The 12,679-nt window shown below is 42.8% G+C and overlaps 1 long non-coding RNA gene across 1 annotated transcript; it reads right to left on the reverse strand.

Annotated features, from left to right (window-relative positions):
* Nucleotides 1–4,187: 4,187 nt before the first annotated feature.
* On the reverse strand, nt 4,188–5,309 carry LOC139788888 (uncharacterized). The gene is made up of 2 exons (XR_011722975.1): nt 4,680–5,309; nt 4,188–4,381 (listed from the first exon to the last, which is right to left on the reverse strand). It is a non-coding gene; the product is annotated as an uncharacterized lncRNA (long non-coding RNA).
* Between the last annotated feature and the right edge of the window lie 7,370 nt (nt 5,310–12,679).

Consider the following 12,679-nt stretch of genomic DNA (forward strand, 5'->3'; position numbering starts at 1 on the left):
CCCCCCTCCGACATCCGTGTTTTGAACCCCGCCACTTCCGAGTGGAGGAAGGCCCCGGATGTGGAGGGCGGCGGAGAGGGGAGGGGTAGTGACGTCACTGAGGGGGGAGGGGAGAGCTGGGAGGGACTGGGAGACACTGGGAAGGTTTTGGCTGTCGCTTTTTTCCGTTTTTTCCGGCTTCCGGCGCAGCCGCGGTGACGTCATGGAAAGCGAGACGGTGCCGCGGAGCGGGCGGGGCGCGAAGCACGACGGGAGTTGTAGGCGGCGCGCAAAGGCTGCTGGGAAACGTAGACCGGAAGCCGGCAGGCGGTACCAGAAACACCGGAAAAAATGCCCCCTAAATCCGCTCCGAATCGCCCTGAAATGCCCCAAAACGGAGCCCAACGGGCAAAAAGCACCGAATAGCCGCAAAAAGGACCCAGAAAAGGGGGCTTTTGGCGTAAAAATTCGTGGATTTCGGTTGAAAAGGGGGCCCGGGTGTTGAAAAATGGGAATTTTGGGGAAAAAAGGAATTTTGGGTAAAATTTTGGTAAAAATTTGGGATTTCTGATCGTATATTTATATGTTTATGTATTTCTACATTTATACGTTTGTATATTTATATTTTTATACCTTTACATATTGATACATTTATGTATTTATATGTTTATATATTTATATGCTTTTATATGTATATAGAAATATATGTAATTATATGTATGTATATGTAGGTATATATTTTTGTATTTATATAAGTGTATATAATAAATATAATAATATGTAATAATGTATATATTTTTGTATTCATATACTTACATATTTATACGTTTATGTATTTATATGTTTATACATTTATACACTTGTATATATTTTTTATATTTATGCATATATTTATGCATATATTTATATATATTAACATATTTTTATTTATGTATTTACATATTCATACATTTATCTCTTATTTTGTATTATCTGCTATTTTCTCTGATTTTTTTTTTTGGCTCAGGTGTCCCCGGGGTTCCCTTTAGACCAAATTCATTACCAAATAAAATAAAATAAATAAAATCATGAGAAATCCTTGGTTTATTTATGGATAATAATTATCCAATATATCTAATAAGAAGAATATATTCTATTTATTTATTTCTGTTTCAGTGGGATAAGATTTCAGGAGAGAAGATAATATAAATATAAAATATAAATAAGAAATATAACTATAAAAATATATTATATAAAATATAAATATGTAAAACATAAATTAAAATATCCATAAATATATTTTATGTGTAAATAAAAAATATAGATAGAAAAATATATAAATATATAAATATAAAAATATGAATCTATAAAATATAAATATAAATAAATATATGTAAAATAAATATAAATGTAAAATATAAAGATATAGAAAAATATAAAAATATAAAGGATTCCTTTGGGCTTTTTTTGGGGGGGGACAATTGAAATATTAATGAATTTTTTTTCTTCTGTGATAGGAAAAAAATCCTTTGGGTATTTTTTTGGTGTATAGCAAAGTTATTCTTGGGGGGTTTTTTTGGGGTAGAAAAATTTCCTTTTTTTTTTTTTTTTTTTTTTGTGGGTAGAAAAAAGTCTGTTTGAACTTTTTTTGGGGGGTAGAAAAATGTTCCTTTGGGCTTTTCTTTTAGGGTACAAAAATTTTGCGGGTATTTAATGTGATTGAAACGGTGTTTTCATTTTGAGTATAGAAAGAAAAAAAAAATCACAATTTGTCTGAGGGAAGACAAATGGGAAACAAAAACAAAAACAAACAAAAAACAAAACAAAAAAACAACAACAAAAAAAGAGAAACAAAAAACAAAGGAGAAAACAAAAAAGGAGGAAAAAAAAAAAAACTATTCTTTCTCTATCATTCTTCACAGACTTGCTAAAGAGGACACACAGATTTTGCCATCCCAAGAACTTCTCTTTTATTTATTGTTATCTTTCAGTCCTTGCTAAATTTATTATCTTTGTCTGGACCATGTACCAGGAGGCGGCCTGATTTCGCAATCCCATCTTTAGGTGCCTGTCAGGCATGAGACAAAACAGAAGCTCGTTAACTCTGGGGTAAAGATCTGTTAATTGAGAATATGTTTGGTGTATTTTTAAAAAGCAGGAAAAATACGGATTCGAGAGACATGTTTTGTATTTTCAAAGTGTCTCCATCAGTCCCCTTGTCACCCGGCAGCCCAGGCAGATGCTGGAACATGCCTGAGGAATCGGAGAATCAGGGAACCCTCACAGCTGGAAATGCCCTTCAGGGGTCACCGAGCTGCTCCGTGCATCCTTGGCATTGACTGCCTCGAGGGAGGGGACTTCAGGGACACAAAAGGGTACAAATGGTCCTTTGGTACTGCAGCTGTAAAGACTGGGAATGCAGGGTGGCTGCATGCTTTGATTGGCCTTTCAGATAAATCCATTGAAATGCATCTTTTGCTATTCCCATAGCACCAGAATGCAGGGCACAGTTTGCTTTCACCTGGAGAGGTGTCCAGTACACTTGGAATTGACTGCCCAGGGGTGGAAACACAGTCCTACCATCTGCCATGGACTGATCCATGATCACTTGGAAAAGGGTGGAGCTCCAGAACATCTACAGCACATTGGTGACATCATTGTGTGGGGTGACACAGCAAAGGAAGTCTACGAGAAAGGTAAGAAGATAATTGAAATCCTTCAAGAGGCTGGTTTTGCTATTAAAAGGAGCAAGGTCAAGGGACCTGCACAAGAGATACAGTTTCTGGGCCTTAAGTGGCAAGATGGACATCACCACATCCCAATGGACGTGATTAACAAAGTAACAGCTATGGCCCCACCAACTACCAAAAAGAAAACTCAGTTTTTCTAGCAACTGTTGGTTTCTGGAGGATGCATATTCCTGCTTATAATCAGATTGTGAAACCTCTCTACAAGGATACCCGGAAGAAGAAAGACTTTAAATGGGGCTCAGAACAACAAGCTGCTTTTGAGGGTATTAAACAGGAGATTGTGCAGGCAATGGCCCTTGGACCAATTTGAACAGGGCCAGACATTAAAAATGTGCTTTACACCGGAGAGGGAGGTGATGGTCCTACATGGAGCCTCTGACAGAAAGCTCCAGGAGAGACTTGAGGCCGACCTCTTGGATTTTGGGGTCGAAACTACACAGGCTCTGAAGCCAACTACACAGCCACTGAAAAAGAGATACTGGCCACATACGAAGGAGTTAGAGCTGCTTCAGAAGTGATTGGTACTAAAGCACAGCTCCTCCTGGTGCCACGATTACCTCTACTGTGCTTTATGCACTCAGGTAGAGAATCTTCCCTTCATCATGCTACTGATGCTACGTGGAGTTGCTCTACTCTCACGGAGAGCTAGGATAGGAAGACTCAATCATCCAGGAATTGTAGAAGCAATAACACATTGGCCAGAAGGCAAGCACTTTGGAATGCCACCAGAAAAAGTGGTAAAACGGGCTGAAGCAGCCCCACCATGTGACCAGCTACCAGAGAATGAGAAAAAAATATGCTCTTTTCACTGATGGATCCTGTTGTCTGGTAGGGGGCCATCAAAGGTGGAAAGCTGCCGCATGGAATCCTACACGACTCGTTGCAAAAACAGATGAAGGAGATGGTGAATCAAGTCAATTTGCAGAGGTGAAAGCCATCCAATTGGCTTTGGACATTGCTGAACAAGAAAAGTGGCCGAGACTTTATACTGACTCATGGATGGTAGCAAATGCCTTATGGGGTTGGTTAAAGCAGTGGAAGCAAAACAACTGGCAACGTAGAGATAAACCTATATGGGCTGCTGAACCGTGCAAAGACGATGCTGCTGGGTTAGAGAAACCTGATGGGCCCACGTAGATGCCCATGAACCTTCACGTTGAGCTACACACCTTTATCCTGGACGACACTAGGACACAGGTACATGCTTGGCACATCCTTCTCAAAAGCCGGGCACACGCAGCTCACACGCCTGGAACACGCCGTGCACACGCCTGGTGCACACTGGGCATGTGCTTGGCACACGCAGCTCACATGCCTGGCACACAGTTGGCACATGCATCTCACATGCGTGGCACGAGCTTCTCACACACATCTCAGGCGCTGGGTACATGCCTGGTGCACGCGTCTCACGTGCTTGGCACACGCTTTTCACGCCTCTTGTTATAAATTGGGTGCTAAAAATTGTCCAGGACACGCCAATTAAAACCAATTAGAATTTATTAGCAAGCGACAACAAGCAAAAACAGCGCTGGGCGCTCGGGAGTCTTTTGCTGGACCAAGATGGCGCCGCGGCTTCGGCTCCTTTCGTTTTCTAGTCCCTCGTATCCGGGTGCCGCGTGCGGTTCTGCGCATGTGCGCGTTGCTGCTCAGGGTCCAGGTTCTTCTTCATCACCCTATAGATGGGCTTCTTGAGACGCGGCTACACATTCCTAGTCACGTAGCCCCCCCTCCCCCCCCATTTTTCCCGGGTACATTTCGCGGCTTATTTTGTAAAATATAACATTTTTACTGCTTCTATCGTTAGTAAAATTACAAAGGAATATACCTCGCAAACAATATATATATACAACTCAAAACAAACATTATATACAATCCATAACAATTCCCCTCTTCAGAAGTATACCTTGCTTAAGGTTTAAATGAATAAACATTATATAAATTCATAACACCTCTCATGCATGTGGGACACACCTGGAACACTCCTGGCACACACACCTTACACGCCCGGCGCACGCCTGGTACACGCATCTTACAGCCGCGCACACGCCTGTTGGTGACCTGGACAAAGGGGAGTGACACACTGGGGGGGGGTAAAACAGAGGCAAGGTTACGGGGGGGACACGGGGTGAGACAGGGGGACGAGATCATGTGACAGGAGCAGGGAGACGGAGGTGACACGGGGAGGGGATGCGACACGGAGGGGACAGGGGAGTAAGAGGGGAAGGACACGGGGGGGGTGCCACAGGTGGAGGAGGAACTCAAGCAGCAGGGGCTGCAGCCTCGGGGAGGGGTGGAGCGCAGAGGGCTCCATGTTCCCGCCCATCGCCTGCCGGGAGCCCGCCCTCTCGTTCGCCCGCCCCTTGTTTCGCTCCTGGCGCTTCCCTGCGCTCCTTTCCCCAGAGCTGGGTCCCCATGGCAATCCACATCCATCGGGTGCTGGGCAGAGCCCTGGAGCCCCCTCCTGAGTCGGCCCTGCCGCAGGGACCCTCAGGCACCCATCCCTGTCAGCATCGAGACCGGGTTGTGTACAGATTTGTGCAGATTGCCATTTTTGTTCCGTACCCCGTGTGTTACTGCTTTTCCCCTCTTCTCGTAAAGCGAAAAGGGGAGGGCAAGGTTGTTATAAATGACCGAAACTCAATATCCTTTTAAATAATTTAATTTGATTTAATTTAACAAACTTGCAATAAGCGAAACAGTGCTGGACGGCCGGGGAGCCTCTGCTCTGCCAACGGCTCGCACCTTCTGAAAGATCTCAGCAAACTTTCATACATTCGGTAACTTCCTCTTCCCAGCAGTTTCCTCCCCGTTTCGTCTCGTCACTGGTTTCGTCTGCGCAGACTCCTTCTCCTGTTGCCAGGGGGTCTGTTTCTTCCCTCTGGTGAAGGCGGGAAGTTCTCTTATCCCTCCGCGCAGGCACAGTTACATATTTCTTACATAAATTCTACCTACACGTATGCAATGATATACCTATAAGCTAAACAGTTTTCCCATTCCGTACCAATCATCAACATTCCAACCATAGATATGCAAACATAAAGGCTAAACATTCAGATAGTTAAACATTAATTAGAATAAACTCACAATCATATCTCACAGTCCCCCCTCTTTATTTTTAGACCATTTCGTGACCTTATATAACTTTCTTAATAACCTTCAGAGCTTGAAGATAAATCAGCATGGGTAATATTGTCATATTTACATGGGGAAGACCATCCTTGTTTGGAAGTACAACACTCACATGGTTCCTGCCTATTATGTTCACATCTCCAACATTCACATGGATCAGGATCCTTTTCCCTTTTGTTTGAAATCTCTGCCTGGTATTCTGCCACTCTTTCCTGTGCCTGTTTTAACTCCGTAATAAATTGACTCATTTTAGTCTGATAATGTTTCGTCTCGCTTCTTTCTCATATTCGGATCTTTTTCTAGTTGTCAAATTAATTTCTCATATGACTCCATTCAGTCAATTACATCAATTTGTACAGATTCTGGAACTCTAGTCCGAGAGGTTTGTGTTGAATTGAGTAGAAACATCTTATAATTTTCCCTTTGTATTCTCTGGACAGCTGATTGTATTATTTTTATTACACAGGGTACCAAGCAAGGGATAGTTAATAATCCCCCAAAAAGTCCTAGTGCTGTCATTACAATATTTGTAATCCCATTGTTTTTCAAGAATCCGTCCCAAATTCCTTTCATATTCATCCCTTTCCATGTCTGAACAGGGACGCGTGCAACTTCATTTCCTTTACTAGTTCATTTACAGACTTTCCTTCGTCATCTATTTCTAAACAGCAATTATTAAGATTAAATTTTCCACACACTCCCCCTTCTTGTGCTAACAAATAACCTAATGCCACCCTCATTTTAGTATTTTGTTTTGCAATTAACCCCAGAGCATCCCCTGTTTTATTTACAACTATTTCCACTGCAGCCTGTAGGCTAATAATTCTATTAAGCATATAAATAGGAGTCCTATAACCCCATTACCCGTCCTCAGCCCATGTGGCTGGATCATAGTAGGCAATTATTCTCTCGGGAGGCCATTCATCATCCTTTCAATTACCTATTTTTAGCTCTCATTTTGATCTTTGCAATTCATCTGCCTCTGCATATACTTGCACTCCTGTTGCAAGACAAACCTCTCTTAGGGCACGGCGCTCTGAGGTCCGACAGGTGTTTCAGCAGAAGTGCACAAATAGCGCTCTGAGTCTGTTGCCTTCAGGATTGGTTAGCCTGGCTCAGTGCTACTGCTCCAGATTCCACTAACCTTTCCACTGGCTTGCTCAGGAATGAGCTGAGCCTGTGCTTCAAGCCTCACCTTTTATTGGCCCCCTAATCCTGCTCATGCGCAGTTGGGGCCCACCCTAATCAGGCACAGGTGGGCTTAACACAAGCTCATGCCCACTGCCTGGAAATTAGTGGCATCTGGTTGCCTCATTTCACTACACACTCCAAGTCGTTCTCCCCTGCTTATAGGTAATAGGAAAAAACTGGGTCAAATCGTCCCTAATACACAAGATCCTGCCCAATTCTTTGGTAGAAACGCATAGGCCAATTTTCCACAGATCCAATATTGACCTTCAGGAGCAGGCCATCCCTTTGGTATATTAGTCCCATTGGTCCAATTTTTAAATGATGGGGACATTTCTAGGGGTCTTCCCCATTTATCCCAGTCTTTTCTAGTTACATTCCAAAGATAACCCCCTTCACATATGAGGTTGCCTACTGGTTTACCTTTCCCCAAACTTTGCCAACAGCTTCTTCTGATTATGGAAGTCTGTAACACCCATTGTTGCCCTTTGTTCCCTCTTTCAGAATTTTTCCATATTTCTGGGTTAGTTATATTACTCTCCATTGTTTCCCAGGGCCATCTTTCTCCTTGATTTGTACCCCCACATACATAACAGTTAGTAATATTTAATGTTTTAGTGATATTTTCAGCAAGATTTACAAACAAATTTTTAGCAACAGTGATAATCTCATATTTCACTCCAGTTTCCAATTCATGATAAAATTAATTGAAATGCAGCCTATGCTGGTTTGATTCTCTGTTTTTTAATTTAATTCTATAAATATTCTCACTCCTGGGTCTGACCCAGTTCTATAAATTTTCAGCCCTATTCCCATTTTCTTCCATTTGTTCACATTGTAGAGGGTCATTGTCACAGGGTTGCAAGTGTGAGATGTACATGGGTTACTCACATTTACTTTTATAATTTCTGCTCTAAGACGAACTTTTCCGATACTACATTCCATAGGTAATCCCCATGTGTCTGTGGTCGCCCAACACACACAGCCCCATCCACCACCATCACAAAAATGATAGCATGATTCATAGAGACATGGATAAGATCTTGGTATAGAGAGATATTTGTCTTGATTACTGTAATATCTCCTCCAATCCATATTTCCACAGTTACTACACAGATCCTCATCTATTCCTTTACAGGCATCAAAAGATAACCTTATCGGGCTGCTCCAATTTGTAAATACTTCACTTTTTATCAATGGTCCTTCATAATTATTAGCCTTTAATTCTATTGAATATGAATAGGGCAGTTCCTTTGGGTCATAACAATTTACTCTTTTTTACATTTCAGTATCGTTACACAAATGATAATGAGTTTGATTATGAATACATTTCCCTGCCTGAGTTACTTTACATTCATAGATAGTATGATAAACCAAGGTTTGGGAGATTATCTTCCCTCTGCGGGTAGTGGTTACACATAGGCTACAATTGTTGGCCAAGGTGGGTATTAGCATTCCCATCAAAATCAGAAAGGGTCTGGCAGGGATCATGATGCGCAGTGGTCACTGCCCAAAGGAGTTGCATCCCTTGGCAGATCTTTTTCAACTGCAGCCTTAATGTCTCATCCAGTCTTGCCCCTGCCTATGATATCAAAGATGGGTGGAGACTAAGATTTCACAACCTTGCTCCAGTCATCCACCTTACACATTGCCTTTTGTGTTTCCCACTCCCTTATTTCTCTCTTCCCTATATACTTTCCCACTAATACCAATTATCTATATTTATATTTTATTTTCCTGGAGTTCCCATGTGAGATTCCCCAGTTACTTATCCATTCAGGTCTTCCACATTGTTACCTTCGATGCTCCAGGTTGTGAAGTGATCTTCCATTCCTTTACCAGCCCTTTAACTCTAGAAGTGTGAGTCCGTCCCTTCTCTGCTGTGTGAATTGCAGTATCTGTGGTCAATAGAACAAGAAAAGGTCCTTCCCAGAGAGGGGATAAACTTTCCTCTTTCCGGGTTTTTATCAGAACTTTATCCTCAGGTTGAAATTGGTGTATTGCAAACCCCAAGGGAGGTGTTTGTACTAACATTCCCATCTCCCTTAATTCATTTAACCGCTTCCCCAAAGTTACAATATATTTTCTGATACTTTTATCCTATATTATATTCCAATGGCATTCCTTGACAATAAGACATTCCATAAAACATCTCATACAGTGATAGTCTAGTTTCACTTTGTGGTTTTGTTCTTATATTTAAGAGGGCCAAAGGTAGACATCTTGTCCAAGGCATTTGGGTTTCAACCATTAATTTTGCCAATTGTTGCTTAATAGTTCGATTAATTCTTTCCACCCTGCCCGAACTTTGTAGATGCCAGGGGGTGTGATATTCTCCATGTATGCCCAATGATTTGCATAATAATTTGATCGTTTTTTGAGGTAAAATGTGTTCCTTGGTCAGAGTCGATACCATGGATCAATCCATACCTAGGCATTAAGTGTTCTAACAAAATTTTTGCTACCGTTTGTGCTGTGGCTTTTGCCCCAGTGACTGACATATGCTTTTTCCCTTTTTTTTACCCCTTCCAGTAATTTTTGTATAGTGGATTTTTCAGCTCCCGTATCTATTAAAAATTCTGTTTTATGGGGACCTATTAATAGTTTTATCAAGGGCTCTGTAGGTGTTCTTGTCCCCAATAAATATAGGCCCTGACACCCCTATTCTTCCTTAAACATTCTCTCATCCTGTTTCTTCCTCTGAATATGTCCTCTCTTGTTGCAATAAAAACAAAGGGGTCCCCTGGAGGCCTGACGACCACCTTGGGAATAGTTCTCTTGGGGTCCCTCTGGCCTCCTCTGAGGCTCACCTTGAAATTTATTTGTCCCCTTCTGCTCTTTCCTTTGGTTGGCTTCCCTTACAGCAGGCACAAATATTTTTGCCTTCATTCTTGCTTTCTCTTCATCCCTTCTCACATACACCTTCTGCACTTCCCTCAGCAACTCCTCTAATCCTTTATCCATCCAATCCTCAATCTTCTCCGACTTTCTCCTGATATCTGGGCATGCCTTCCCTATAAAATGGGTCTTTAATAAGACTGTCCCAGTTGGAGTCTTAGGATCTATTCCCGAGTATAACTGTAAGTTCTTTCGCAGTCTTTCTAACCACTCAGTTGGTGACTCATCTTTCTTCTGATGTTCTGCAAATACTTTTTCCATATTCTGCCCTCAGGGAACCGCTTCCCGGATACCCTGAATAAGAATGTCCCTCAAATCATCTAGATTCTGGTGACCCTGCACTTGCTGGTGATCCCAATGTGAGTCCACACTTGGCCACTTCTGATTTCCTGGGGGTCCCTGTTGATGTCCTCTTTCCCATACCCTTGTCCCTGCATGGCTGATCATTTCTCTTTCTTTACCTGTAAACAGTATTGTAGAGAGAACCACAAGTCCTCAGGTGTCGCCGATAATGAACTGGGAGCTTAGGCCCAGCTGTGCCCAATAATTAGGGCCTGCCCCAGCCGGAAATGGGCGGGGCTGAAGGGCAAAATAAAAGGCATGCTCCCAGAAGCAGAAGGGGAAGAGATGAAGACGCCTGAGGAGAAGGTGACAAGAGAGCTCCGGAGAAGAGCCGTGTCCCCGAGAGAAGGGTTTGCCGCAACATCTGGTGGAGAATGCGGGCAGCAACAGCAGCCGTGAACGCTGAGGTAATATAAGAAGCTCTACACGACCACGTTGGTTGCGGGAGGCTCTACAAAGCCAGGCTTAAATGCGGAAGGTGATATAACAAGCTTCGAAATACGCAACCACATCAGATGGAGCTACTACGGTGGTGCGGGATGCTCTATAAAGAGCTCCAAAAACGCAACCACGAGAAAAGCTCCACAAGGCTAGGCTTAAATGCTGTAGGCGGCATGTAGAGCTCGGAATAGAAGCCCAGCACGGTAAGATACAACAGCCCGGAACGGCGAGCCAGGCAGGAGAGAAGAATGAGGCTCGAAAGGCGCAGCGAGTTGGCGCGCGGAACTCAAACCCAAGGAATGCTGAAGCTGAAGCGGAGCTCTGAGTGCGCATCAAGTCAGTGCGGTCCTGAAACGGAGTCTCCCAGGGACACGCGACGCGGTCCTGAAACGGAGCCTCCCAGGGACACGCGACAGTGCGGTCCTGAAACGGAGCCCTAGGGACACGCGATAAGACTGGTGCGCTGAATGCTCGGAGAAGCCTCTGCGTGGCTAGGCATTCCGAGGTGGCGAGTACCAGCGAAAACTGAGCTGGTGTTTTGAGACCTCATCTCCTGCTAACAGAGGCTAAAGAGCCCGAATTTTCCCTCCTCAAAAAATAGGCGAAAAAATGTTGAAAAATAATGAAATGTTTAAAAAAGTAATGAAAAATGTTGAAAAATAATGAAATGTTTAAATGAAATGTTAAATTATTGAAAATGAAATGTTAAAAAAAAATGTTGAAATGAAATGTTAAATTATTGAAAATGAAATGTTAAAAATGTTGAAAAATAATGAAATGTTTAAATGAAATGTTAAATTATTGTGAATTAATTGTAAATTATTGAAAAAATGAAGTTTATTTTTTCAACAAACAACAAAAAGGGGGGAAATGTAGAGAGAACCACAAGTCCTCAGGTGTCGCCGATAATGAACTGGGAGCTTAGGCCCAGCTGTGCCCAATAATTAGGGCCTGCCCCAGCCAGAAATGGGCGGGGCTGAAGGGCAAAATAAAAGGCATGCTCCCAGAAGCAGAAGGGGAAGAGATGAAGACGCCTGAGGAGAAGGTGACAAGAGAGCTCCGGAGAAGAGCCGTGTCCCCGAGAGAAGGGTTTGCTGCAACACAGTATATGCATAATAGACATGACCTCTTTCCATGTATAGATATCTGGGCCCAGAAGTTGATCTAATCTGTCAGCAACCCCTAGTGGGTCTTCCAAAAGGTTCCCCATTTCCTTTTTTAAAGTTCCTTACATCATTAGTGTTAAGGGGAACAGTCACAAATCCTGATCCACCCTGGTTTCCTCCCAATGGCACTTCTCTTAATGGATATGCTGAAATAGTTTCAGCCTGTGGTTGTCTGCTCCTAGTGCGAGCAGATACTGGTTGGTTGTCATCCATTGGTGGTGGAATATTCAAATAGGGGGGGAGGCAGGTAATCAAGTGGCTCCCATTTCTCCTTATTTTTCTCTTATTTTCCCACTTTGCTTTTCTTTTTTTAAAGTTAGAAGGGGAACATTAGGCTGAGTGGAATTAGAAAGCCATAACTCTGCATGTTCACTTTCCTCCTGGGAATACGGCTCTTTTGCATTAATATATTAGTTTAGAGCCTGACACACCCAATCCTCAAATGAGCCAAATATAGGCCAGGTTACGTGAGGTTTTAAAGTGTACTCTGGCCAGACTGACATACAATTTTGTACTAACTTCAATTTTGTTTTGCCCTGTCTTTTCCCTTTGCTATCCCAATATTTTATCATAAGGCCTAATGGACTCTCCGGAGGTATATCTGACAATTTCCCGGGTTTATTCGAAATTGTTTTCTTACTATTCCCTTGTCTTGAGGATTTTAGAAGTGGCAATCCTCACAGCCCTTGGTTACCGTGAGAGTATTGTGTAGATGACCCAAACCTGTCACCCACCCGCAGGTCCTATAGGGTTTGCTTCAGTCCTTCACTGACCAAGTCCCTCGCGGGAGATTGGAACTGTGGTTAG

Source organism: Heliangelus exortis, chromosome 30 (assembly GCF_036169615.1).
Source record: "Heliangelus exortis chromosome 30, bHelExo1.hap1, whole genome shotgun sequence".
NCBI classification, from domain to species: domain Eukaryota; kingdom Metazoa; phylum Chordata; class Aves; order Apodiformes; family Trochilidae; genus Heliangelus; species Heliangelus exortis.